The sequence below is a fragment of the Procambarus clarkii genome, chromosome 78 (genome assembly GCF_040958095.1).
Source record: "Procambarus clarkii isolate CNS0578487 chromosome 78, FALCON_Pclarkii_2.0, whole genome shotgun sequence".
Classification (NCBI taxonomy): Eukaryota; Metazoa; Arthropoda; class Malacostraca; order Decapoda; family Cambaridae; genus Procambarus; species Procambarus clarkii.
The window spans coordinates 6636178-6643564 of NC_091227.1; the positions used below are offsets into that span (position 1 = coordinate 6636178).

General features: G+C 38.8%; 1 long non-coding RNA gene across 1 annotated transcript in view; it reads right to left on the reverse strand.

Annotated features, from left to right (window-relative positions):
• Positions 1-1345: 1345 nt before the first annotated feature.
• Positions 1346-7387, reverse strand: part of LOC138357467 (uncharacterized) — an 8596-nt gene continuing 2554 nt past the window's right edge. Inside the window, exons 2-3 of the long non-coding RNA XR_011225023.1 lie at positions 6589-6705; positions 1346-1653 (exon numbers count right to left, since the gene is read on the reverse strand). This is a non-coding gene — a long non-coding RNA (uncharacterized lncRNA). The remainder of the gene's footprint in view (positions 1654-6588; positions 6706-7387) is intronic.

The window sequence follows — 7387 nt, forward strand, 5'->3', positions numbered from 1 at the left end:
GAAAAAGTACCTCTGACTGTATTATTAAATGTCTAGCTAATGGTAATGATTATTATAGAATTTTTATTGATTTATAAGGAGCTTTTGATAAAGCCAACAAAGAGATTATTTTATATGAATTAGCTGGTCTTGGTGTTGAAGGGAGATTATTGCGCTGGATAGGGGATTATCTTCAGGAAAGGAAGGCTCAGGTGTGGTATCAAGGTTGTATGGTTCAAGGTATCAAGGTCAAGAACTCTGCACACCTCAGGGAGGAATGTTGAGTCTCACCCTGTTTTATGTACTAATGAATAAGATAGCATCTGAGAAATACTCAAATTGGGTAACTCCAATCATATATGCCGATGATATTTTGTTTCAGGGCAAAGATATTTCAAAGATTCAAACAGTGTTGGACAATTTCGGAAACCAGTGTCACCACATGGGACTAGTGGTTAATGAAGACAAAACTAAAGTTTGAATGTAGAAGTCGGAGGCCCATTATATTGGAAATAAACGGTAAAAATATAGAGAGAGTTAATATATATAAATATTTAGGCATATATGTTGGATATACCCATGAGAGTTTGGAAACTGAGATGAACAGACTGTTGAGTCAATGTCGGAAGAGATTACAACCTCTGAAGGCCTTGGCATGCTGTGGAAAGGAGTGGGAGTCCAAGTGCTACGAATGATGTACTTGAGTACTGTAAGATTTCTTATTGATTATGCTGCACCTGTCATTTCTTGTTTTGGTAAAGGTAGGATGGGCAAGTTGGAGAAGATACAAAATGAAGCCGTTGGGGGTCGTTGTGAGCCGCTGCTACCTTAATTTTTGCCCACACTTGTCTTGCAGACGTTTCTCTTCCAATAGAGCTAGTGAACTCTAGTCAATGTCTTTCCCTTTGTAACTCATCTGCAATGTATGTACCTTTACCTGAATAAAAAATCTAATCTAAATCTATATCTAATCTATATGCTTAGATATATGCAAATGATAGAGTAATAGAGCGAAACCTTTAAAATACTGAACAATTTGGAGGATATTGATTCATACAATTTCTTCAAAAGGTCAGATGTAACACGAACAAGGAGCAAAGGTTTCAAGCTCAACAAGCCACAGTGTAGGAGTGACAACAAATGCTTTTTAACCCATACGATTATGATCATGGCAATAAGGTTTCTAAAACAGTAGGCATTCTTCCAAAGCCAGACACTGTACTATGTTCCTCGCCCTAACCTAGTCACTCAGTATTATTCACTCATTTATCTATGTCTTGTCTATTTATGTCTTAAAGGTTACAAGACGTACATTAGTCAATACAATTGGTGCTTAAAATGTTAAGGATCTCTTGTGAAACACGGGTATTAATCAAAAAATTTATTATGTAAAATAAATAAAAAAGGCCCAAGGGCCATGAAGTAACAAGAATGCAAGGCCGGCACAAGCTGGCGTAAGTAGAGAAGACGGAAGATTCTTCATATTAAAAGACCCTGCTTCTCCAAGATGGCAGTCACACCCTGCTTGCCCTGCACAATCACCATATGGAGAAGGACTGTTTACTGTGAAGGGAAGTCCACAAATGCAATGCCAGCATGAGTCAGTCTTGAAGGGTAAACGATGATGGCACCCTCACAGTAACACAAAAGCCAAGCAAGCCCAGTGAGGAAGACCTGTTGATGGGAAGGAGGAGAATCATTAGTCACAACAAAATCCACATAGAAACAAAGGAGAGAAAAAAAATAAAGTAGATGTCTTCTTTTTGTATAGACATAATAAATATTGCCATTTGGCTATGTATTTATATGATATATAATAGAATACAGCATAAAACAAAATAAGAGGGGTGGTAGGAGAAGAAAAGATTAGTGTTCAGTGAGAATCCACAAGGTCTTCTCTGAATACTCTTTATTTTCTTCAAGGCTGTGGGTCCCTACAATTGCACCAGAGGTGGTACACACCCCTATTATTATTTAAACAGGTGAGTAAAAATAGGTGCTAACACACACGGTGTTAGCAAACTTAGCCTCCAAACACACACACACACATGGTATCAGCAAGCTTAGCCTCCAAACACACACACACACATGGTATCAGCAAGCTTAGCCTCCAAACACACACACACACATGGTATCAGCAAGCTTAGCCGCCAAACACACACACACATGATATCAGCAAGCTTAGCCTCCAAACACACACACACATGGTATCAGCAAGCTTAGCCTCCAAATACACACATGGCATCAGCAAGCTTACCCTCTAAACACACACACACAAATGGTATCAGCAAGCTTAGCCTCCAAATACACACATGGTATCAGCAAGCTTAGCCTCTAAACACACACACACACACACAAACGGTATCAGCAAGCTTAGCCTCTAAACACACACACACAAATGGTATCAGCAAGCTTAGCCTCCAAACACACACACACACTTGGTATCAGCAAGCTTAGCCTCCAAATACACAAACACACACAAACGGTATCAGCAAGCTTAGCCTCTAAACACACACACACAAATGGTATCAGCAAGCTTAGCCTTCAAATACACACATGGTATCAGCAAACTTAGCCTCCAAACACACACACACACATGGTATCAGCAAGCTTAGCCTCCAAACACACACACACACATGGTATCAGCAAGCTTAGCCTCCAAACACACACACACACATAGTATCAGCAAGCTTAGCCTCCAAACACACACACACACACATGGTATCAGCAAGCTTAGCCTCCAAACACACACACACATGGTATCAGCAAGCTTAGCCTCCAAACACACACACACATGGTATCAGCAAGCTTAGCCTCCAAATACACACATGGTATCAGCAAGCTTAGCCTCTAAACACACACACACAAATGGTATCAGCAAGCTTAGCCTCTAAACACACACACACAAATGGTATCAGCAAGCTTAGCCTCCAAACACACACACACACATGGTATCAGCAAGCTTAGCCTCCAAATACACACACACACACAAACGGTATCAGCAAGCTTAGCCTCTAAACACACACACACACACAAACGGTATCAGCAAGCTTAGCCTCCAAACACACACACACACACACACATGGTATCAGCAAGCTTAGCCTCCAAACACACACACACAGAAAATGGGGACATTGAAACAGTTGATAAACTTGATTTCAAGAGAGAGAGGTCACTATGGGGAACTTCAAAATTTGTTTAATAAGTAATTAGGCAGACTTGTTGCTAGACAGGGAAGTAAATTAAATGTATGCTAAATTTTGCAAAATATACAATGAAGGCACACAAACATTCATACCAAAACAGAGATGCAGGGCCAGAAAACAGGATTGGTTCAACAGAAATTGAGAGAGGGCCACAGACCAAAAGACACAAAAATGGAATGAAAGACATTGAAAAACTACAAGCAGATGTCAACAAAGCAGATTGGGCAGCAGAAAATAACATGATGTTTAACAGTGATAAATTTCAGGTATGGCAAAAATGAAGATCTGAAACATAATACAGGGTACAAAACACAATCGAATCTTCCCATAGTAGAAAAACAGCATGTCAAGGATTTGGGAATAATGATGTCCGACGATCTAACGTTTAGGGAGCATAACCAAGCAAATATTGCGTCAGCCAGAAAAATGATCGGATGGATTATGAGAACTTTCAAATCCAGGGATCCCATCACAATGGTTGTACTCTTCAAGTCACTTATGTTGTCCCGTATCGAGTACTGCTCAGTATTCACTTCCCCCTTCAGAGCAGGAGAGATTGCTGAAATAGAGGGAATACAGAGAACATATACGGCACGCATAGACGAGATAAAACACCTAAATTATTGGGATCGTCTCAAAGCTCTCCAAATGTACTCTCTAGAAAGGAGACGAGAGAGATACCAAATAATATACACATGGAAGATACTGGAGGGCCAGGTCCCAAATCTACACAGTAAAATAACAACGTACTGGAGTGAACGATATGGAAAAAAATGCAAGATTGAACCAGTGAAGAGCAGAGGTGCCACAGGCACAATCAGAGAGCACTGTATAAACATCAGAGGTCCGCGGTTGTTCAACGTCCTCCCAGCGACTATAAGAAATATTGCCGGAACAACCGTGGACATCTTCAGGAGAAAACTGGACTGTTTTCTAAGAGAAGTTCCGGATCAGCCGGGCTGTGGTGGGTATGTGGCCCTGCGGGCCGCTCCAAGCAACAGCCTGGTGGACCAAACTTTCACAAGTCGAGCCTGGCCTCGGGGCGGGCTTGGGGAGTAGAAGAGCAGAACCCCATCAAGCAGGTATCAACATAGAAGCCAAACCCCCAATCATACCAGCGATACAAAGCTGCGAGAAACAACTATACAGCAGTAAGGGGAGAGGCAGAAAGAAATTTTTAAAAAGGGATAATGGATAAATGTAAAACAGAACTGGGCCTATTCTACAAATTCATAAACAACAAATTGCAGGTAAAGGATAATATCCAGAGGTTGAAAATAGGAAACAGATTCACAGAAAATGATAATGCAATGTGTGAAACATTAAACCAAAAGTTCCAAAGTGTGTTTATACAAAATGAAATCTTAAGAGAACCAGACACAATAAGAATTTCTGAGAACATCATAGAGCGTATAGAGGTGTCTAGAGATGAAGTGGAAAATATGCTAAAGTAGCTAAGTAAGAACAAAGCAGTTGGTCCAGATGGAGTTTCACCATGGGTTCTGAGAGAATGTGCATCTGAGCTCAGCCTTCCACTTCACCTGATCTTTCAGGCATCCCTGTGTACAGGAGTCATAGCAAACATGTGGAAAAAGGCTAACATAGTTCCAATCTACAAAAGTGGCAACAGGGAAGACCCCACCCCTCTCAGTTATAGGCCTGAATCATTGACAAGTGCAACAGTGAAAAGATTGAAAAAAAAATAATAAAAACTAAATGGGTAGAACACCTGGAGAGAAATTATATAATATCACAGACAGTATTGTTTTCGATCTGGAAGATCCTGTGTATCGAATTTACTCAGTTTCTATGATTGAGCCACAGAGATATATAGGAAAAAGGTAGTTGGGTCGACTGCATCTATCTAGACATAAAAAAGGCTTTCGACAGAGTTCCACATAAGAGGTTGTTCTGGAAACTAGAAAATTTTGGATGGGTGACAGGTAAGCTTCTAACATGGATGAAAAATTTTCTGACTGATAGAAAAATGAGGGCAGTAATCAGAGGCAATCGGACTGGAGAAGTGTCACAAGTGGAGTACCACAGTACATGCACCAGAAATGTTCATTGTCTACATAAATGATCTACCAGTTGGAATACAGAATTATATAAACATGTTTGTTGATGATGCTAAGATAATGGGATGGATAAAAAATTTAATTGATTGTCATGCCCTTCAAGAAAACCTGGACAAAATAAATATATGGAGCACCACTTGGCAAATGAAATTTAATGTGAATAAATGCCATGTTATGGAATGTGGAATAGAACATAGATCCCACACAACCTACAAATTATGTGAGAAATCTTTATATAATTCTGATAAAAGAAAGAGGTCTAGGGTTGATTCTAGATAGAAAACTATCACTTGAGGCCCACATAAAGAACGTTGTGTGAGGAGCCTATGCCACGCTTTCTAACTTCAGAATTTCGTTTAAATACATGGATGGCGAAATACTAAAGAAATTGTTCACGAGTTTTGTTCGGCCAAGGCTAGAATATGCAGCGGTTGTATGGTGCCCATATCTTAAGAAGCACATCAACAAACTGGAAAAGGTGCAAAGACATGCTACTAAGTGGCTCCCAGAACTAAAGGGCAAGAGCTATGTGGAGAGGTCAGAGGCATTAAATATGCCAAAACTAGAAGACAACAAAAAGAGGTGATAAAATCACTATGTACAAAATAGTAACAGGAATTGATAAAATCGATAGGGAAGATTTCCCGAGACCTGGAACTTCAAGAACAAAAGGTCATAGATTTAAACTAACTAAACAAAGATGCCAAAGAAATATACAAAAATTTCCTTTCGCATACAGTGGTACACGGTTGGAACAAGTTAAGTGAGAAGGTGGTGGCGGCCAAGACCGTCAGTAGTTTCAAAGCATTATGTGACAAAGAGTGCTGGGTAGACGGGACACCACGAGCGTAGCTCTAATCCTGTAACTACACTTAGGTAATTACATATGGTGTCAGCAAGCTTACCGTCGAAACACACACAAACAGCCTGCCTATTATTCAAGGCCTTCTCTGAGTACTCTTTATTTTCTTCTCTGAGGCTATGGGTCCCTAATCTTGCACCAGAAGTGGTACAACTTTTAAGTTTTTAACTACTGCACTGAGCACCTGATTTTGGCAAAGACTTCTTAGTGCAATTGTCAAAGACATAGTTCTGGTATTTTTTTTGTTTTAAATATTCAGGTATAGTTAATGTCAAAATGTTTCAAAACTCAACAATTTATATTTCAAAACAAAAAAAAGTAATGAAAACATTACAAAACATTAAAATATAGCCTAATTAATTAATTAATAAAATAGCACAACTCTCAGAATGTCTAAAGGTGCTTTGAGCAATGAAGTAGTTAATTTTATATATATAATATTATATATATAATATATATTTACCTGTGATTACTGCTTAGCAAAAATTTGATCTCTGTGAAAATTGGTCTCGTCATTGCTAGGAGATATTTTAAGACCATGATATGCTGTGGATGGCACTGTAGTCTTCAAGTCATCAATCTAAAAATAGAGGTAATCTTTTAAAATGTAAATTTTGTATAAAAAAATGCAAAAATAAATTGCAAGAATAATATGAAGTTATTATACAATTTTTTTTTAATTATTTAAATATTTGTGAGACATTATTAAGAAATGTATGAAGTACAGATTCTCTAAGACCTGATATGTATCTGCTTATGTTCCACCACATTACATTCAGGGCTGAAGAGAAAACACAGCCAGTAAGGTAATGATCACTTAAGATGGACTGGGATGCTACATGTAGGTTGGGGCTAAGCTGCGTGAGGCTAGGATGCCCAGCCTGCCTTGTCTAGGCTAGGCTGGGCTAGGCAACACTAGGAAGGAGTTAACAAATCTCTGGAGTGCCTTACTTTTCCTGATATCCTTAAAAAAGCAAGAATGATGCCATTTTATAAAGGAGGCGAGACAGCAGACATAAACAATTAAAGAAAAATATCAAATCTACTTATACTTTCAAAAATATTTGATTTTTTTTTTTTACAAACATCTCTTCCTACTTTGTAAAATTCAACATGAAAACAAACACACACACACATCCCTAGGAAGCAGCCCATAGCAGCTGTCTAACTCCCAGGTACTTATTTACTGTTAGGTGAACCAGATATAGAGAATAACCACAAAATGCTATCTTTATAAGAACTATCTTGTAAAGCCACTAGTA